The sequence below is a fragment of the Aedes albopictus genome, chromosome 1, assembly GCF_035046485.1.
Source record: "Aedes albopictus strain Foshan chromosome 1, AalbF5, whole genome shotgun sequence".
Classification (NCBI taxonomy): Eukaryota; Metazoa; Arthropoda; class Insecta; order Diptera; family Culicidae; genus Aedes; species Aedes albopictus.
In genome coordinates, this window is record NC_085136.1 from 201514996 (window position 1) to 201536480 (window position 21485).

At 45.9% G+C, this 21485-nt stretch overlaps 1 pseudogene; it reads left to right on the plus strand.

The window, feature by feature from the left end:
• LOC134290682 (uncharacterized) overlaps window positions 1-20163 on the plus strand; it is a 43231-nt pseudogene extending 23068 nt beyond the window's left edge.
• Window positions 20164-21485: the final 1322 nt, after the last annotated feature.

The following is a 21485-nucleotide window of genomic DNA, read 5'->3' on the forward strand; positions in this document are numbered from 1 at the left end:
CTTACATCCAGAGTCACTACCCTGCAGAAGCGAATTCCCCTCCTCTTAGGCTCGAGTGCTTTCTCGGCGGTTTTTGTAACCGACAAGATAGCGTCTACGGTGGACTTCCCCTTCCGGAAGCCATACTGGTTGCTCGAAAGACCATTTACGCCCTCAGTGAACCGCAACATTCTATTGAGGATGATCTTTTCGAGCACCTTTCCCGCCGTGTCAATCAAGCATATTGGTCTATATGCCGACGGGTCTCCGGATGGTTTCCCCGCCTTTGGCAATAGTACCAGGCTCTGCCTCTTCCAAGCTTCTGGGAAAACTCCCTCGTCCAGGCATTTCTGCATAGCAGACCTGAACATCTCGGGAGCCTCTGCAATAGCTACTTTTAAGGCCAGGTTCGGAACTCCGTCCGGACCTGGGGCCTTACCTACGCTAAGGGACTTAGCTATCCCCGCAAGTTCCACAACGGTGACCCTTTCCTCATCGCCAGGCCCAGTCCCCGGCTGTCCTACGAAAGGAGGCCAAGGACTAGGATCATGACGCGGAAAAAGTCCTCCAATGATCCCCTCCAACATCTCTGGAGATTGCTCTGTAGGAGCCATCACACCTCTCGTCTTGGCCATAACGATCCTGTAGGCGTCACCCCACGGGTTCGTACTGGCACTCTGACAGAGACCCTCAAAGCAGGCCTTTTTGCTTGCTCTTATCTCGGTCTTGAGCGCGGCTTTTGCAGCGGCGAACACCGCTACCAGCTCGTCGCCGTCTAAACGTATTAAGTTTCGCTCACGGCGGAGCGCTTTCCTAAATACCTCTTCGTCGAAGTATGATGTCTTCCACCTACGAGGGCAGGCCTTGGCCTAGCCGCCTCTTCTTCTATCCGCTGTCTGCTGTTGTTGTAATCGATACTGTAGCGAACCGCCAGGTGGGCGCTGTGAGTGTAGCCATCATCTACTCTCCACTTCGAACTACTTGTTAGGCCAGGACTACAAAAGGTCACGTCAATAATTGACTCCGCTCCGTTTTGACTATAGGTACTCTTGGTACCGATGTTAGCCAAGTCGACATCTAAGATGGCCAGTGTTTCTAGCAGGATCTGACCCCACTGGTTCGTGAAACGGCTTCCCCATTCCACAGCCCAGGCATTGAAGTCACCCGCTGTTACCACCGGCCTACGCCCTGTTAGCACGGTCGTTAGGCGGTCCAGCATTTGCGTGAACCGCTCGATCGGCCACCGCGGAGGCGCATAACAGCTACAGAAGAAGACCCCGTTTACTTTGGCGACCACGAAGCCCTCTTAGGTAGTAGACACCAACTCCTGCACGGGGTATTTACCCGTCGTCCATATCGCCGCCATTTTCCTGGTCCCATCCGAGGCCCAGTTGCCGTTGCCGGCGGGTACTCGGTATGGGTCCGAAATGATGGCGATATCCGTCTCCCACTCAGAAACCGTCTGACAAAGCAGTTGCTGAGCCGCATCACAGTGGTTCAGGTTCAGCTGCGTTACCTGCACTGTGATTTGTTGTTCACTGCGGCTTTCTTGAAGGCCGGGCACCTTGGACCACCCGTTGGATGTCTGTTGTTCGAGGATTTCCCGGTACAGATCATACAGATGGGTGGACTCGTGCAGCTTTTGGCCTTGTGACCTTCAGCGCCGCATCACCGACACAGTTTGCGCCTGTCGGGGCCTTTGCAGTCCCACGACTTGTGTCCTGGTTCCAGACACCTAAAGCAAACCTTCGGTGGCTCTTGGAATGTCAACGGACATACGCACCAGCCCACCTTTATCCGCCCTACTTTAACGGACTTTTTAACGTCCGCCAGAGGTAGCTGAACCAGAGCTATCTGTGTCCCTGGAAATGTGTTTAGTGGGTCGGGGATGTAGTCCTGCCTTCTACTTTGTCTATAGGAGATGGTCCCCGACCCCATAATTCTTGGATCTCTCTGTTAAGGTGTCTATTGAGCGTATTATTTCTTAGAGAAGAAAAAAAACGGTAAGGATATAGGGTGGGAGTAGGATGTCTGGGCTAACTGGCAGGTTAGCCCAATCACAGACATGGGAAAGGCAGCCGACAAGCCACAAATTAAAACCAACAGTTACAGCCTACTACCCTCAGAGCGTTAATGAATAATCATATATTTAATCATGATTAATGATTAATGATTAAGAATAATCAAAAATCATCAATCATTAATCTTAATCACACTGCTTTGGGGCTGTCCATAAACCACGTGGTCATGAGGGGGGGGGGGGGGGGGGGGTTCGGCCGAAGACCATTTTGTATGGAAGATAAAATAAATTTGTATGGACTAATGACCACGCGAGGGGGGGGGGGGTTGAGAAGTCCCAAAAAAATGACCACGTGGTTTATGGACAGCCCCTTTGGCAATTTAATCATTAATCAGTAATTAATCAGTAATAATCATAAGAAACCAAATTTAATCAATCATTAATCATTCACCATAGAAAATGATTCACCATATAAAATATATGATCAATTTTAAATTAATTTAAATGCTGTTCTGAAGACTGAAACCTTTTTCTATGTAGTTTATTTCTATGCACTTTCAATTTATGTACCGTAAAATGGGGTAACTTTGATAGTTTTTCAGCGAATTTTCTCAATATTTTTACATGTAACAATATTTCCCCGAGTTTTATATTTTTAAAACAAGTACTGGGATATCAGTTATCAATTGCAATTAAAAAATTCGACAATCCAAATATTTTGGATAACTTTTAGTTTTTCAAAGAACCGAAAATCAGATTTTCATATTGGGTTAACTTTGATAATGCCCTAAAAACACATCAAATCTCAAAAAGTAATCACAGATTCAAATCTTAGGAGTATGAGCATGATGAGAGAAGGCTTGAGGAATATATTAGATAGAATTTTTATGTCAAAACATTGAATTTTACTAAATTCTACATATTAAAATGAGTTTGTGGAGTATTGAGTGCAAAACACAATAAATTTAGCTACCAAAAATTATTATCTTTGTAATAATAAATGCTTAACGGTACATCAACATATGATTACTTGCTATCCATGGTAAGTTTTCTCTTTTTGGGTAGTTTTTCAATCTTTTATTAACAAATTTTGAACAACACAGATTTATCTACATGAAATTACAAGGGCATTGCATACTTTTAGGCGTTTATCAATGTATGGAGATAATTATCCCAATTTACACAAATACTTCCAATTCGTAAAAACACACTTCATTAAGAGATTCAAGGCCAGCTTTGGAATCTTCTATGATGCATCTATCGAGAATAAGAGTCCATTCATTGAAAAAATAGTTGTAACGAAGTCGTATAGCAGATTGTTTGAAGGGGTTGATAAATTACAAAAATATCAACAATTTTTATTTTTTGTCCAAAAAGTTGTATATAAACTAGATTTTAATGAAAATACGTCTAAGATGAACTTTCATATGTATAGAATTGATTTACATTTACCTTTTTCTTAACTGGTTGAAGGAATCATAGTTATAAGATAAATTACACAATGCCAGCCGAACTATCATAGTTACCCGCATTATCAAAGATACCCCGTTTTACGGTACCTTTTTTATGCCTTACAATATTGTGTATAAGAATATGTAATAATAATGGTAACTATGCCAACAAAAGATATTATAGTACAAGATACAGATTGTCGCTCTCGTCGCTGTCCGCAACATCCCGGGACCACGTCTGTCAAACGGTTTGTTTACACGATCAGCTGCTGGCGATGGAAGGCTAACATGTGAAAGCGTCTGGAATAGAATATTTCAATTTCCATACTAAGTGACAAAATCTTATGAATTTTCAATACTAAAATTGATGCTGCAAGTAATCTGAACCGAGTGTTAATTATGGTTTTTTTTCATTTGATTATTCAACAACTATTAATGAAAAAAATGTTTATTTAGTTTAATGAAATTTGATATCCGCTTGTGCGAAAAAGTATGTTAGGATGTAACCAAATGTTGGGATAGAAACATTGAGAGGCAAATGAGAGACACTAGGGTTCCCAATGCAAATCGCGTTGATTGTCGTCGATGATCAGCATAATCGGTGTAGTGATTTCGAGACATCCACATTCAGCTTTGACAGATATGTACCTGGCATGTTGCGGCGCCGGAACAATAGTTACACTAGCGACAATCTTTATCTTGTACTATAATATCTTTTATGCTAACGGTGGCCAGGGGACGTTTATTGGGACCAGCAAAGGGAGGTTGCAGGGGTCAAAAAGGGATTTCAGCGGGGTATCAAAGCAAGAGATCTCGGGAACATTTTAGGGGATTTAGAGTTCTCTCAGGTGGCTTCGGGGATTGTAGGAAGTCTCAGTAGTGATTTAGGGAGTTTCAGACAGTCTCAGGTGGGTTCCAGGGAGTTCTAGCGGGTCTCAGGGTGTTTCAGGGGCATTACAAGAGGTACCAGAGTGTACCAGGAGGTCTAAAGGCGTTTAACGGGGTATCAAGAGGCTCCAAGGGGTGTCAGGTGCATTTCAAGGGATTCAGGGGTTTTCAGAGGGACTCAGGGGAACTATAGAGCAATTCAGAAGGTCTCAGGAGCTTTTAAGGAGGTCTTGGAGGCGTTTCAAGGATATGCCTGGAGGTCAGGCCGGGAACATTGGTTTTCGGAACAGGGTTTCGGGCTTTTCTGGGGGCCTTAAAGATATGACGAAGCCACATCTCGAATTTTCAAAAGCACAAATCTGAATAACCAAGCATCGGTTTGCGCTGAAAAGTTGGTGGTGGCCAATCGATCAACTTTTCAGCGCAAACTGATATCCGTTAATTAAGATTTGTGCTTAGCAAACTCGTGGTGTGGCTTCGTCATATCTTCAGGAAGTTTCAGAGGATTCCCGGTGGGTTTCAGAAGCGTAACACAGGCGTTTCGGAGGGTGTCAGGAATGTTACATGGGGCCGACGGAGATCTAAGGAGATTTCGGGAGCATTTCAGGATTTTTGGCAGATTTTGGAGGCGTTACGACAGTTTCGTAACGTTTTAGATGCGTTACATGGGGTCCATGGTCGTTACGTAGACTCATTTTTGGCCATCTCAGACCGCAACCACCCTTCCTTTTCTAGATTTTTATTCACACAAAATTTTCGAAATTTGTGTGGAGCGTAGACTTTGGTCAGAGGGGGTCTGCCCCATAAGAGTCTACGTAGTTTATGGACAGGCCCAAGATGGAATTCTACTTGAGCGCTACTTGGGAACAGGAAACTTTCTTTTGTAATTTCAAATACATTCCTTATAACTTAGATGTAGTTTATCATTAATCATTTCCAGTTTTTTTTGATTGATTAATCATGATTAATCATTATTTTTAATCAATGAGTCAGTTTAATCATTAATCATAATCACTAATCACGGATAAAACCAAATTTAATCAACCAATTTCAATTAACCAAAATTAATCATTATTCACAGAAATTGCAATTTTAATCATCATTGATCAATCGTGATTAATTTTTTGTTAATCATGAACGCTCTACTACCCTGTACCAGGGTTACGATAGTGAGTGTAACGATTGTAGGAAATCGATGTATCCATGGGAAATAACGTTCAAAAAATGATAGATTGCTTGAAATTACGCGCTTGGCTTTAACTAAATTATTTGCTGTGCAAAAAATAAACTCTTCTGTCTGGTCAGATGTGTAAAAACCAAACACTCAAACTATAAAGAAACACTTTTCTTGTAGATAACCCACATTTCACTGGAACACAAGATGCCCAGTGCGCATGAGTGCACCTTCCCTTTCTTGGGAGGAATGTTCATATTTACGAAATCTACACAAACGGCACGCGCTACGGGGAGTCTCGGATTTCTGATCTGTTTGCTCACGGCATGCGATGTGGCGCGATGGGCGACGGATGATGACGGTGATTATGATTTGGGGTTTGATTTTTCGACAGATTAAGCTCGGCCAGATGGGGCCGAACCGAGCAAATATTTACTGCGGGAACCAATTGGAGGAGGAAGAAGCAAGCAAATCGTTTAGAGAGTGTGCGGTCAATTTAGCGCTGATTGAGATTTGAACGATTGGGGGTTAGGATGATGTAGATGATACTGGTGTGCTTTGGATTGATTTTTGACGTCTCGGGCACGCGTTTCCAATAGGTTTAGCTATGGACCATGTCCACGTATGAAGGCCAAAGTCAATAGTATTGATTGGATTGTAAATTGACCAGAATTGGATCCAAATTAGGCAAATATTGATCTTCGTTTTGAACTGCTCGTTTGTTGATCCAATATGACCCCAAAATTGAAGCAAATAATGAGGAATCTCAGTGTTTATAGTTATTCAAACTCTATGAGGTTCCGTTGCTCTCTATGGAGAAACCTATTTTATTTTAAAATATGTCTCGTTAACCTTTTTCTAACGTACGCAAAGCCATTTGATCATGTTCTATTTTTTTTATTTTTGGCATAACGTCCAGACTGGGACAAACCCTTCTTCTCAGCATAGTGTTCTATGTGCAGTTATTACATTCGAGTTTAATCCACCTATAGCCATTTTGCATTTGTATATCGTGTGACAGGCTCGAATTTACTGTTTGCTCAAGGAAGGCAAGGAAATTTCGATTACGAAAAAGTCACGAACCAAGCGGGAATCATACCAATCACTTTTAGAATGGTTTACCACTTCACCCCTTTGATCTTGTTGCAAGTATTGAAAATGTGCTCCTAAAAACTCCTTAGGTATCCAGAAAGTAACCAAGTACATAAGACTCGAAGTTTTTCCATCACCACCTTTCTCTGAAGCTCACGTCCGGTTACTTCTCTCTCATCCACCGTAGCAAATCTGGCTCCTCATAGTTGACGATGGAACGCTGATGAAATAATAATAATCGAATCAAAAATAATTACGCGCTATAACACTCACCCTCGGAATCGCTGATCCGCATTTGCCGACAACGCAGCAGCAGCCAGGCACCGCAGCGGGAGGTGGTTCCGCAGATTATGATTTTATTACCGAGCAAACGGTTCGACCGATTGAGCGGTCGCCCGCGGACGCCGATGGAGCGGGAGAAAGTCACAAAAGCCCGCACTGCGGGTGGTACCGAGGTAATCCGCACTGAGCGGGGAATCACTTTCCGCTTATTCGGGGGTAATTTGGAGGGATAACCTGCTGATTCGGTGGCCATCATCGGGGACGAACGCCAGCCACCACTGACTGCCGTCAAAGCGAACTGATGAGCAGTGTTGCCACATTTTTTTCGGTTTTCATCTGTGATTTTGGTCAAAAAAATCTTTTTCATCTGTAGGAAATTTCAGAAAATCTTAGTAAAAATCTGTGATAGGTTAATGTCTCCAAAATCGAATATTTTTGAACAATTTGTTTAAAAAAATGTAGAAAAAAATGTTCTTAGAATAACGTTGACCAAAACACTCCCAGGTTGCATCCGAAGATCATCAGAAACCCCAAGAACGTCGAAAACAATGCGCCTGAGGCTTGGCCTAGGCCATCCAACTAGAAGATTTAATTCTTATTATTTAAATTTGAGTACCTAAAAATTATAATAAAGCTTTTTTCACAAAAGTCATTATCATTATTTTAAAAATCTTAAAAATCTTTTTTATTGTAAAAATCTTTGATCTGTGATCACAGATATCTGTAGGCGAAAATGGGAAAAAATCTGTGTAATTCTAGGTAAATCTGTGTATGTGGCATCACTGCTGATGAGATGTGTGGTGACTGAAAGGAGCCGACCGGCGCAGCGAGCAGTGACTGGAGGACCGTGCCACCTACTGCGAGAAGTTCTGTAGCTAGTTATGCGTTTACGGCGTGGAATGAAGTATTAATTGTGAATGAATGTTGAACGCGTTGAAAACGAGTTAACATGACGGAAGATATTCGATATGTATACCTTCTAAAATGTTTTATATGAATGAATATTTTGAAATAGTAAATAATAAAAAATGAGCAATACACTAAAAAAACCGTTTGCACGCCTACTAGATTGCTTGATGGGCATTTGGCAGACCATGTGCTACCAGCGTTCATTGGAAGGCTCGTCGAACAACAATGCTTATTCAATACCACACATCCTCCCTCTTCTCAGGAATTATTTCAATTTTTTTCGTTCATTTTTAAGATCAGCCTTCCACAGTTGTTCATGTTTTGATGTTGTGACTGTTTTATTTAATTTGTATTAACAGAATTGAGAATCGATGAGCACTGAGCTCTACCGCACACATGTCTGCCATCAGCAAACTTTTACTGAATACCTACGCCCAGTACATAATATAGTACTGTCATTGAACCAGACGTCGCACAACTGAGTCACTACACCACCACGCTCGAGATTTTTTTTTTTTTTTTGGTGAAAGTTGTGCGCAGCCTTCGCATTCCAATCAGCATTCATCACCATAAACTTGCAAAGCTTAGGTACTAAACAAATATTAAATTTTACTATCTATGACTACATTCCAAACCAAAATATGTAATCCGAGTCTCACAGTTCTTCCCTTAGGCGTATCTTTGCGTGTAATATGCTAAAACTGCAGCATCTTCTACACATGCCATACCGTCTATTTCCTCCGGTCAGATTCTAATGGAACAACAATTATACAACAAACAAAAATGTAGAAGTTTCAATATCGCACCATACGATAGACACATTCACCATGAGACAAAATTGGCTACAACTTAAGGGTCCGGTCATCCGGACACGCTGTGAACTATTTTTACTGTCGCCATGAGACAGAGTTTCTTACAAAAGTAAGGGTGCGGTCATCCGGACACGCTGTGGACTGTTTTTACTGTCGCCGTGAGACAGAATTTCTTACAAAAGTAAGAGTGCGGTCATCCGGACGCGCTGTGGACTATTTGTACTGTCCCCATGAGACAGTTTCTTACAAAAGTGAGGGTGCGGTCATCCGGACGCGCTGTGGACTATTTTTATTGTCGCCATGAGACAGAGTTTCTTACAAAAGTAAGGGTGCGGTCATCCGGACACGCTGTGGTCTCTTTATACTGTCGCCATGAGACAGAGTTTCTTACAAAAGTATGAGTATTTCTTACAATAGTAAGATGGCGGTCATCCGGACGCGCTGTGGACTATTTTTACTGTCGCCATGAGACAGAGTTTCTTACAAAAGTAAGGGTGCGGTCATCCGGACACGCTGTGGTCTCTTTATACTGTCGCCATGAGACAGAGTTTCTTACAAAAGTATGAGTGCGGTCATCCGGACGCGCTGTGGACTGTTTCTACTGTCACCATGAGACAGAGTTTCTTACAAAAGTAAGGGTGCGGTCATCCGGACACGCTGTGGACTGTTTTTACTGTCGCCATGAGACAGAATTTCTTACAAAAGTAAGGGTGCGGTCATCCGGACACGCTGTGGACTGTTCTTACTGTCGCCATGAGACAGAGTTTCTTACAAAAGTAAGGGTGCGGTCATCCGGACACGCTGTGGACTCTTGTTACTGTCGCCATGAGACAGAGTTTCTTACAAAAGTAAGAGTGCGGTCATCCGGACGCGCTGTGGACTGTTCTTACTGTCGCCATGAGACAGAGTTTCTTACAAAAGTAAGGGTGCGGTCATCCGGACACGCTGTGGACTCTTGTTACTGTCGCCATGAGACAGAGTTTCTTACAAAAGTAAGAGTGCGGTCATCCGGACGCGCTGTGGACTGTTTTTACTGTCGCCATGAGACAGAATTTCTTACAAAAGTAAGGGTGCGGTCATCAGGACGCGCTGTGGACTGTTGCTTATTCAATACCACACAGATTCCTCCAGGAATTCTTCCCAGGATTCCTCCAGGAGTTCCTCCCGAAATTCCTTCAGGAATTCCTCCCAAAATTCCTCCAGGAATTCCTCCCAAGATTTCTCCAGGAATTCCTCCCGGGCCTCTAGGAATGCCTCCCAGGATTCCTCCAGGAATTCCTCCAGGGATTCCTCCCAAAATTCCTCCCGGGATTTCTCCAGGAATTCCTCCCGGGATTTCTACAGGAATTCGTCCCGGCATTCCGCTAGCAATATCTCAAGGGGTTTCGCCAGGAATTCCTCCCGGGAATTCGCCAAGAATTTCTCCCGGGATTTCCTCAGGAATTCCTCCAAGAAATTCATCCAGGAATTCCTCCAAGAAATCCTTCCAGGAATTCCTCCAAGAAATCCTTCCAGGAATTCCTCCAAGAATTCCTTCCAGGATTCCAACAGGAATTCCTTCCGGTATTCCTAAAGGAATTCCTCCCGGGATTTGTACAAGAATTTCTCTCGGGATTCCTATAAGAATTCCTCTAGGAAATCCTCCCTGAATTCCTCTAGGAATTCTGCCTGGGATTCCTCCAGGAATTTTTCCCAGGATTCCTCCAGGAATTCTTATCAGGATTCCTCCAGGAATTCTTCCCAGGATTCCTCCAGGAATTTCTCCCAGGATTCCTCCAGGAATTCTTCCATGGATTCTTCCAGGAATTCCTCCCAGGATTCCAACAGCAATTCCTCCCGGGATTGTTACAGAAATTTATACAAGAATTTCTCCCGGGATTCCTATTAGAATTCCTCGAGGAAATCCTCCCTGAATTCCTCCAGGAATTCTTCCTGGGATTCCTCCAGGGGTTCCTCCCGAAATTCCTTCAGGAATTTCTCCCAAAATTCCTCCCGAAATTCCTCCAGCAATTCCTCCCGGGATTTCTCCAGGAATTCCTCCCAAGATTTCTCCAGGAATTCCTCCCGGGCCTCTAGGAATGCCTCCCAGGATTCCTCCAGGAATTCCTCCCGGGATTCCTCCAGGCATTACTCCCGGGATACCTCCAGGAATGCCTGCCGGGATTTCTACAGGAATTCGTTCCGGCATTCCGCTAGAAATATCTCAAGGGGTTACGCCAGGAATTCCTCCCGGGAATTCGCCAAGAATTTCTCCCGGGATTCCTTCAGGAATTCCTCCAAGAAATCCTTCCAGGAATTCTTCCAGGAATTCCTTCCAGGATTCCAACAGGAATTCCTTCCAGGATTCCTACAGAAATTCCTGCCGGGATTTGTACAAGCATTTCTCCCGGTATTCCTATAAGAATATCTCCAGGAAATCCTACCTAAATTCCTCTAGGAATTCTTAATGGGATTCCTCTAGGAATTCCTCCCGAAATTGCTCCCAGGATTCCTCCAGGAATTCTTCCCAGGATTCCTACAGGAAATCTTCCCGGCATTCCTCCAGGAAATATTCCCAGAATTCCTCCAGGAATTCTTCCCAGGATTCCTCCATTAATTCTTCCCAGGATTCCTCCAGGAATTTCTCTCAGGATTCCTCCAGGAATTCTTCCCAGGATTCCTCCAGGAATTCTTCCCAGGATTCCTTTAGGAATTCATCCCAGGATTCTTCATGGAATTCCTCCCAAAATTGCTCCCGAATTTCCTCCAGAAATTCCTCCCGAAATTCCTCAAGGAATTCCTCCCGGGATTTCTCCAGGAATTCCTCCCGGGATTCCTCTAGGAATGCCTCCCGGGATTCCTCCAGGAATTCCTCCCGGGATTTCTGCAGGAATTCGTCCCAGCATTCCGCTAGGAATTTCTCAAGGGTTTCCACCAGGAATTCCTCCCGGGATTCCTCCAGGAGTTCCTCCAAGATATCTATCCAGGAATTCCTCCAAGAATTCCTTCCAGGATTCCAACAGGAATTTTTCCTGGGGTTTGTACAAGAATTTCCCCCGGGATTCCTATTAGAATTTCTCCAGGAAATCCTCCCTGAATTAAAAAAAAGACACGGACACGTTTAGTACTTCCAGTGAGCTATTCGCTCTTTGAAGGAAGCACGACACTAGACAACGGACTAGCATGCAACGCCCAGTGGCACAGCCGAAAACTTTTCCTGACAGCTGCGGCGGGAATCGAACCCGCGCTCCTAGCACGATGCGACTAAATGCTTGGTGACACTAGCCGCACGACCACGAAGCCACAGGAATTCTTCCTGGGATTCCTCCAGGAATTCTTCCCAGGATTCCTCCAGGAATTATCGAAGGATTACTCCAGAAATTCCTCCATAAATTCTTCCCGAAATTCCTCCAGAAATTCTTCCCGGGATTCCTCCAGGAAATCCTCCCGGGATTCCTCCAGGACTTCCTTCCGGGATTCCTCCAGAAATTTCTCCCAGGATCCCTTCAGGAATTCCTCCCGGGATTCCTCCAGGAATTCCTCCCGGGATTCCTCCAAGAATTCCTCCCGGGATTCCTCAAGGAATTCCTCCAGGAATTCCTCCCGGGATTCCTCCAGGAATTCCTCCCGGGATTCCTCCAGGAATTCCTCCCGGGATTCCTCCAGGAATTCCTCCCGGGATTCCTCCAGGAATTCCTCCCGGGATTCCTCCAGGAATTCCTCCCGGGATTCCTCCAGGAATTCCTCCCGGCATTCCTCCAGGAATTCCTCGCGGGATTCCTCCAGGAATTCCTCCCGGGATTCCTCCAGGAATTCCTCCCGGGATTCCTCCAGGAATTCCTCCCGGGATTCCTCCAGGAATTCCTCCCGGGATTCCTCCAGGAATTCCTCCCGGGATTCCTCCAGCAATTCCTCCCGGGATTCCTCTAGGAATTCCTCCCGGGATTCCTCCAGGAATTCCTCCCGGGATTCCTCCAGGAATTCCTCCCGGGATTCCTCCAGGAATTCCTCCCGGGATTCCTCCAGGAATTCCTCCCGGGATTCCTCCAGGAATTCCTCCCGGGATTCCTCCAGGAATTCCTCCCTGGATTCCTTCAGGAATTCCTCCCGGGATTCCTCCAGGAATTACTCCCGGGATTCCTCCAGGAATTCCTCCCGGGATTCCTCCAGAAATTCCTCCCGGGATTCCTCCAGGAATTCCTCCCGGGATTCCTCCAGGAATTTCTCCTGGGATTCCTCCAGGAATTCCTTCCGGGATTCCTCCAGGAATTCCTCCCGGGATTCCTCCAGGAATTCCTCCCGGGATTCCTCCAGGAATTCCTCCCGGGATTCCTCCAGGAATTCCTCCCGGGATTCCTCCAGGAATTCCTCCCGGGATTCCTCCAGGAATTCCTCCCGGGATTCCTCCAGGAATTCCTCCCGGGATTCCTCCAGGAATTCCTCCCGGGATTCCTCCAGGAATTCCTCCCGGGATTCCTCCAGGAGTTCCTCCCGGGATTCCTCCAGGAATTCCTCCCGGGATTCCTCCAGGAATTCCTCCCGGGATTCCTCCAGGAATTCCTCCCGGGATTCCTCCAGGAATTCCTCCCGGGATTCCTCCAGGAATTCCTCCCGGGATTCCTCCAGGAATTCCTCGCGGGATTCCTCCAGGAATTCCTCGCGGGATTCCTCCAGGAATTCCTCCCGGGATTCCTCCAGGAATTCCTCCCGGAATTCCTCCAGGAATTCCTCCCGGGATTCCTCCAGGAATTCCTCCCGGGATTCCTCCAGGAATTCCTCGCGGGATTCCTTCCGGAATTCCTCCAGGCATTCCTCTCGGGATTCTTCCAGGAACTCCTCCTGGGATCCCTCCAAGAATTCATCTAGGAATTCCTCCAGGGATTCCTCCCGAGATTTCTCCAGAAATTCCTCCCGGGATTCCTCCAGGAATTCATCCCGGAAATCTTCTAGAAATTCCTCTCAGGATTACTGCAGGAATTTCTCTCGGGATCCTCCCATCAATTCTACCTGGGATCTCTCCAAGAATTACAGTTTCTTCTAGGAATTCCTCCCGGGATTCCTCCAGGAATTCCTCCCGGGATTCCTCCAGGAATTCCTCCTGGGATTCCTCCAGGAATTCCTCCCGGGAGTCCTGAGGGAATTCCCCTTGGGATTCCTCCAGGAATTTCTCTCGGGATTTTCCAGGAATTCTTTCCGGGATTCCTCCAGGAGTTCCTCCCGGGATTCCTCCACAGGTTCCCTAGGAATTCCACTAGAAGTTCTCCAGGAATTCCTCGCAGGAGTTCTCCAGGAATTTCTACCACGATTCCTCCCGGGATTCTTCCAGGAAATCCTCTCAGGTACACTGCAGGAATTTCTCCCGAGATCCTGCCATGAATTACACCCGGGATCTCTTCAAGAATTACAGATTTCCCCAGGAATTCCTTCAGAAATTTCTTCACGGATTCCTTTAGAAATTCCTTCAGGAAGTCCTCTAGGAATTTCTCCCGGGATTCTTTCAGGAAATCCTCCCGGGATTCCTCCAGAAATTCATCGCTGGATTTTTCAAGGGATTGCTCCAGGAATTCCTCTCAGGATTCCTCCAGGAATTCCTCCCGGGATTTCTCCAGAAACTGCGCCTGGGATTCCTTCAGGAATTCCTCCCGGAATTTCTCCTGGGATTCCACCAGGGATTCTTCCCAGGATTGCTCCAGGAATTCCTCCCGGGATTCCTCCAAGAATTCCTCCCGGGATTCCTCCAGCAATTATTCCCGGGATTCCTCCAGGAATTCCTCTCTGGATCCCTTCAGGAATTCCTCCCGGGATTCCTCCAGGAATTCCTCCCGGGATTTCTCCATCAATTCCTCCAGGAATTCCTCCCGGGATTGCTGCAGGAAATCCTCCCGGCATTCCTTCAGGAATTCCTCCCGGGGTATCTTCAGAAATTCGTCCAGGAATTCCTCCAGAAATTCCTCCCGGGATTTCTCTGGAAATTCCCCCCAGGATTCCTCCAAGAATTCCTCCCGGGATTCCTCCAATCTCCAGAAATTCCTCCCAGGATTACTTCAGGAACTCCTCCCACGATTCCTTTCGGAAGTCTTCTAGAAATTCCTCTCAGGATTACTGCAGGAATTTCTCTCGGGATCCTCCCATGAATTTCTCCGGGATCTCTCCAAGAAGATTCCTCTAGGAATTCCTCCCGGGATTTCTCCAGAAATTCCTCCCGGGATTCCTCCAGGAATTGCTCCCGGGATTCCTCCAGGAATTCCTCCCGGGATTCCTCCAGGAATTCCTCCCGGGACTCCTCCAGGAATTCCTCCCGGGATTCCTCTAGGAATTCCTCCCGAGATTCCTCCAGGAATGCCTCCCGGGGTTCCTCCAGGTATTCCTCCCGGGATTCCTCCAGGAATTCCTCCCACGATTCCTCTCGGAATTCTTCTAGAAATTTCTCTCAGGATTACTGCAGGAATTTCTCTCGGGATCCTCCCATGAATTCCTCTCGGGATCTCTCCAAGAATTACAGATTCCACCAGGAATTCCTCCCGGGATTCTTCAGAAATTCCAGCCAGGATTTCTCCAGAAGTTCCTCAGGAATTCCCCGTGGGGTTCCTTCAGGATTTCCTCGCAGTATTCCTCCAGGAATTTCTCCCACGATTCCTCCCGAGATTCTTTTAGAAATTCCTCTCAGGATTTCTTTCGGGATCCTCCCATGAATTTCTCCCGGAATCTCTCCAAGAATTACAGATTCCTCCAAGAATTCGCCCAGAAATTCCACTAGCCCACTAGGAATTCCTCCCGGGATTCCTCCAGGAATTCCTCCCGGGATTCCTCCAGAAATTCCTCCCGAGAATCCTCCAGGAGTTCCTCCCGGGATTTCTCCAGGAATTCCTTTTGAGATTTCTCCAGAAATTCCTCCCAGAATTCCTCCCGGGATTCCTCCAGGAATTCCTCCCGGGATTCCTCCAGGAATTCCTCCCAAGATTCCTTCAGGAATTCCTCCAAGAGTTCTGCCCAAAATTGCTGCAGGAATTCTCCCAGGATTCCTCCAGGAATTCCTCCAAGAATTCCTCCCGGGATTCCTTCATGACTTCCTCCCGGGATTTCTCCAGGACTTCCTTCCAGGAATCCCCCCAGGAATTCCTCCACAGACTTTCCAAAAACTCTTTCAGGGACACCTCCAGCAATTTTGTTTAGGATTCCTCCAGGAATTTCTCTCTGGATTCCTCCCGAGAATTCACTAGGAAATGTTTTTAAGATTCCTTCCGTCATTTCTTCAGGAATTCCTTCCAGGATTCCTTCAGGTATTCCTCCCGGGATTTATTTAGGAATTCCTCCCGAGATTCCTTCAGGAAGTTGTCCCGGGATTCCTCCAGGAGTTTCTGCAAAGACTGCTCCGGAAATTCCTTCTGGGATTCCTCCAGCAATTTTTTCCAGGATTCCTCCAGGAATTCCTCTAGGAATTTCTCCCTGGATTCCTCCGAGATTTTCACCTTCTTCAGATTCCTCTCATCATTTCTTCAGGGATTCCTTCGGGGGCATCCATCAAGTACGTCACGCTCAGAGGGGAGGGGGGTGGGGTTCAGGAAAGTGTTTCAAGCAATGCATTAGGTATATGGAAAACCTCCTAACTTTTTTACTGTAAACATCACCGTGTTCAAGAGTAAGGATTACAAGATACATGTTTGGGGTTCAATGGACCCCAAGGTCGCAAAACCGACCCTAATTTAAGGTATCCTCTTGAGCAATAAATTCGCTCAAAACCCCAAATGAAGACTGAATAGGATGGTTTTTTGAAATATGGTACAATATAACAAGTAGAGCATGATACTCATTAAGAAATTTGAGTTTAAGCTAAAACCACCTAAATATCTGAAAAAATTTACAGTGCAGTCAAAATCAAGTCAATGTGTCTTAATATTGATCAGCCTACAATCAGTCATAGTGATGGCCGTGCAATATCAGTAGACCACTGCCAAGACAAATATCCAATTTACCTTATGTTGCTCGTAGCCAGGTAGGATCTACAAGAAAAATACCTATCTCCTAAGACCTGCTAAGAAGATCTTAAGGACCTCAATAGGATCAAGTTTCTATTCCTTTAAGTACGCATTACCCAGCACATACCATGCCGCGAATTATAGCAATGTATGACGCATTTTACAGGGTTTCGGTTGATTTTTCAACACAGAGAAGCATATACCTAAGCACCAACAAGATGGTGATCTTTGACATTCCTGACTTTCTGTTCTCCTTCATAAGCTCGGACTATTTTAATCTTCTACCATAGATGCAATCAGCTGATTTCACTTAATTACTTTTATTTCAACATTCGGACACCATAATGACAAGTCGATTACCACCTATCACCAAATAGCGGTCCGACTATTATCCGTTATCAATCCGCTGGTAACGATCCGACAATTAACAGACCGCCCAGCCGAGGACATTCAATGTTTTCCCAGACTAAAGCACCTTTTACAACAGCCCTTATTCAGCGTGGCATAGAATCGGAAGGTGGAAGGGCCGCCCCTCAATTTGCTCATTTATCGCTTGGTTTTACGACCCGAGCAAGCACGGAATGCCCCAAAATGCCATCCAAATCAACTGCGACCGAGCACGGATGACAAGAGAACAATGCAATTAAACGTGTTCACTTTCGTTAATGGCAGCGGGTCTCGCTATCCCCCATCAGCAGCAGCAACAGCAGCGCGCCTCCGGTTGGTGGTGATGTGAGAAAACAATCGGACGGAAAAGGTGAAATAAACGAAAATTGAAAGAGTTTGCTCAGCTGACTGCAACGGGGGTGGAGAATCGCGGGTTCATAACTAGCTCGTGGGGTCGGTCGGTCGGTCGATTTCGGATTGGTGTGGGATTGCCTTTATGCAAATTTGCTGCCTTCCTAGGTAGGTACCTAAATGAAGTCATCGCCGCCGCATTCAGAGCCATCGCCATCGAGGGTGGCTGTCGGTGGTAGGTAACAGTCGAATCTGTACGAGAAATCGTGAAAAGTATCCCATAATGAAAAAAAAGCTCATTTAATGTCTATATTAGTGCGGTTGTTCGAGGTACGAGGTGGAAGGCAACGGATAGCTGTGGAGTGTCGTTTGAGTTGGGCCCAAAGAGGTAGTAATCGTTACTAATAAAGGAAACCATCGTCGAATGGTGAGTGTTTACATAAAAAATTATTCAACTCTTGAGGAGAAGCCTCTTTGTGTTTGCCAGGCTGAAATTGCATTATTGTTACGATTGCCATTTGTAACCCTTCTTTCGGTGAGGCAACAATCGACAGCTAATGTTTGCTCTTTCTAGTAGGTCTCTTTGGTTGATCGATGGCCAAGTGGACAACGGCGGCAGTAAGATGAGGGTGGAGAATTACCTGAGACAATATTGATCTGTTTGCTCAATTCACTCATCATTTTCACAATCGATGCGGTGTGTGATGGCTTTTGAGCAAATATATCGAAGGAACGATTTTTTAATGAGTTAACAGTTAGTCCGTCTCAGCAGATGGCAACCGCAGTAATCATTCAAACACACCTATCATTGCCATCGCAAGCGAGATGGGTGACATCTTTGAAGACGTGCTAATTTTCTCATGAATAGGATTTGAGAAGTGATCGATCAGTACGAAGTCAATTAAAATGTCATTTTTTCGACAGATTTAGGTACGGGCCAATATTCCCTGTGGTGCAACATATAGGATTAGAAGTTGATCTTCTTGCTATTCAAAAGATCGCTTCATTGTTTCCCTCACCGTTATATCTTCTTCGGAGCACATCTGAAGCTTTACACACCATTGCGGATCATAAAGATCACAAGAAAAGTGTCACTTTCGGACAATGTAAATTTGAAAATGAGTGGTTCTTTTTTATCCTTGTTATTCTTGGAGATTATCTCTGCCTGGATTGGCATTCATTTTATGGAAGAGTGATGAGGATCCAATGAAGTCAACCACGTTGACAAAACCGTATGTTTTTGGCAAAACTTCGAGAGCTTAGTGTTATTTCATTCTTTTAATAAAAAGATGTAATTGATCACGGTTGACAGATTGTATTGGGTTCCAACGGGATACAAGGTTCTCTAGATTTTAAATCAAATTTCAAATCTAGATTTCAAATGATCCATGGCAACTTTAAGTTTCACTATATAGGGTATTGATTCCTTTATTAAGCGTATGTCTTCTATTTTCATCCTACTAAAAAAAGGATTAAAGCGCTGTTTGTTTTGTTACTTATTTTCGTTTTTTTTGTTAGATGCTTGGAAACAAGAAAAAAAACGTGGAGCATGAGATTACTAATGGGTCTTGGACCCCAGATACTTATGATAATGGTGACAAGTTTAAAGCTGCGTAACGCGTAATACATAACGTTCTGAGGACCGTTTTCGCAACAATTCGTGGAATCGGCCAGATTACGAGCAACCTTAAGGAGGATCGTGAAACCAACCTTGGTGGAAACTTTGGTCTCCAGCTGACAGGAAAACGGGGTTGTGTTATTTTTTTTTTCTTCTAAACCATTGGGGGAAAATCTGCTCAACAGACACCCGAACAGGAAGGTCCGGGTAGTGTGGGGTTGAGGCCGCCTTCTACAACAAAAGTAAAAGCCAGCACTACTCTCTTCTCAACCCACTAAACACATTCCTATGGCCGCCAAACCCTTCGTCTCTCCGGAACTACCAAGAAGGCATTGCTTCAGAGAGGGGTTAGTGCACATCGCACCCTCAAGGTAGCTGCGAAGCCTGCAGCAACGAACATCGATGACTCGCTTTGGAGGGTCCATCACGATACCATGCTGGCGCTTAACCAGTTTCCCGAGTGGTCCTTCCAACTCCCTTTGTCCTCGGAAAGCGGGCAGGGTCAACCTACGCCCGTGCCCAACTGTTTTGCAGACATCAAGAACTGATGCCTATGTGCAACCAGATCTGACCTGCTGAAGGCAAGGGTATCACTATCCGCCAGGCCCTATCAGCTGCACCAGAAAGTTGCTGACAGTAGGGTCTCCATCACTCCATCTGCCCCGGCCCTTACCGGGTACCCCTTTCCAACCGTGGGCTCGAAAGCAACCCAGTAGATCGACACCACGACAGCAACGCTACCAGGACTTCCTCTCCGCGGCCACTTAATCGCTTGCCCGGAGTTGTATCCTCCCCGTGTGTGGCAAGCATACAGTCAAGCATTCTGCGAAAACGCGGGCACACGAACAAAACGTGTTCCACCGTTTCCTCTAAACCTGCATTAACAGGTGCATTCGAGAGAACCCGCATTCTTTTAACACGGCACTAGCACAAGAGGTACTGGGCGAAAATGTACAGGTGAGGGCACTGACGCCAGAAGCCACCCTCCAGTGTAAGAATCTGGACGAGATCACCAACGCGGAAGAGCTCTCTGCCGTCCTTAAGCAGCAGTGCATGGCAGTTGCGATGAGCGCACTGATCCATATCCGGAGAGGCCCAGCAGGCACGCAGATCGCTGCGATCAAGCTTCCAATTGAGGAGGCGAACAAAGCGGCTGCGAAGGGCATGATCGAAGTCGGTTGGTCTGCGAGCCGCCGGAAGTGTGCGTCAGGTACTTCGAGCGAGGACACAAGTTGTGGGCAGTGATGGAAAACAGTGAGGAATGCAGCTAAGCAGACACAAACGCAAAGCTATCTTAGTCGTGAACAACAGAAGCCTGAATATATTCGCATTTCCTTCACTCGCGAGCTAACGAAGCTGGTCGCACTCGTGATTGATTCGCGAAGCAGCTCTGAACATTTTTCAATTTTGTGAAAAAACGAATTTACACGGCCGACAGCTCTACTTTTCAGGAACAATGAATCACAAAACATGACTATCTGATGGATAATTACTAGTTTTGCTATTAAAATCGCACTAAAATATAATTCCTGCATCTCCACTTGTTCTTCGCGAATAAAAGTTCATGAGTGTTTTTGTTTTTGTTTTGCTTCATACTCATGAAGCAAGCGGGTGCGAATAAACTCACACAAGGCTTACTCTCGGCACCGTGAGTAAACCGTTTGTTGGTTTTTCACTCACGAGTTGATTCACGATGAGAGTGTTCCCATCTCTGGTTGTAGGCAGGTAAAGGCCTCGACATGAGCAAATTTTGCAGAAGGTGCGGAATAGAAGGCCACTTTGCCAGAGGGAGTGCAAATCGGCGCGGCATTAAAGTGTCTGATTTTCTGGGCGAACAAAGGCCACGTGGCGGGTGGGCTTAAGTGCCCAACGTGAGAGGGCTTCGCAATTGCGTAGATCGACGGGGTCTACTACTGCAGTTGCTATGACCTTACCACGAGGTAAGACCATGGGCACCAACGCTCCGAGCTAGGTTCCCCCTTGAGAAATGACGAGCTAACCGCAATTGCGAAATCACTTAAATTGAACAAGACCCTGGGCCCGGATGGCATTCCGACGGTGACTATCACAGTGGCTATCGAGACTATGGTCAGACTGGCTATGCAGAGATGCCTGGATAGAGGCGAGTTTCCGGATAGGCGGAAAAGGCATATAATAGTTTCTGGTGGTTTATTCAGGGGATCCGCAAGCGGCAAGGTAGGCCTACTGCTTGAGGGGATCATTCTGTCGAGGTTATTGGTCTACACCGAGAGAAGGGAAAACGCGGGGCTATCAGATAGCCAGCTTGGTTTTCCTATGGTAGATCGACAGTGGATGCCATTGGGTCACTGACCGGAATGGCCGAGGTAGCGCTGCAGAAAAAGCGGAGAGGCATCCGCTACTGCGCGATCGTCACGCTAATTGTAAGGAACGCCTTTAATAGTATTAGCTGAGCCGCCATAGAGAGCGCCATACTTCGCTAGGGAGTCCCGGCTAGCCTCAGACGAATTCTGGAAAGCTACTCCCAGAACAGGGTGCTGCTTAATGACACCGAGAAGGGTCAAAAACAGCACAATGTCACCGCGGGG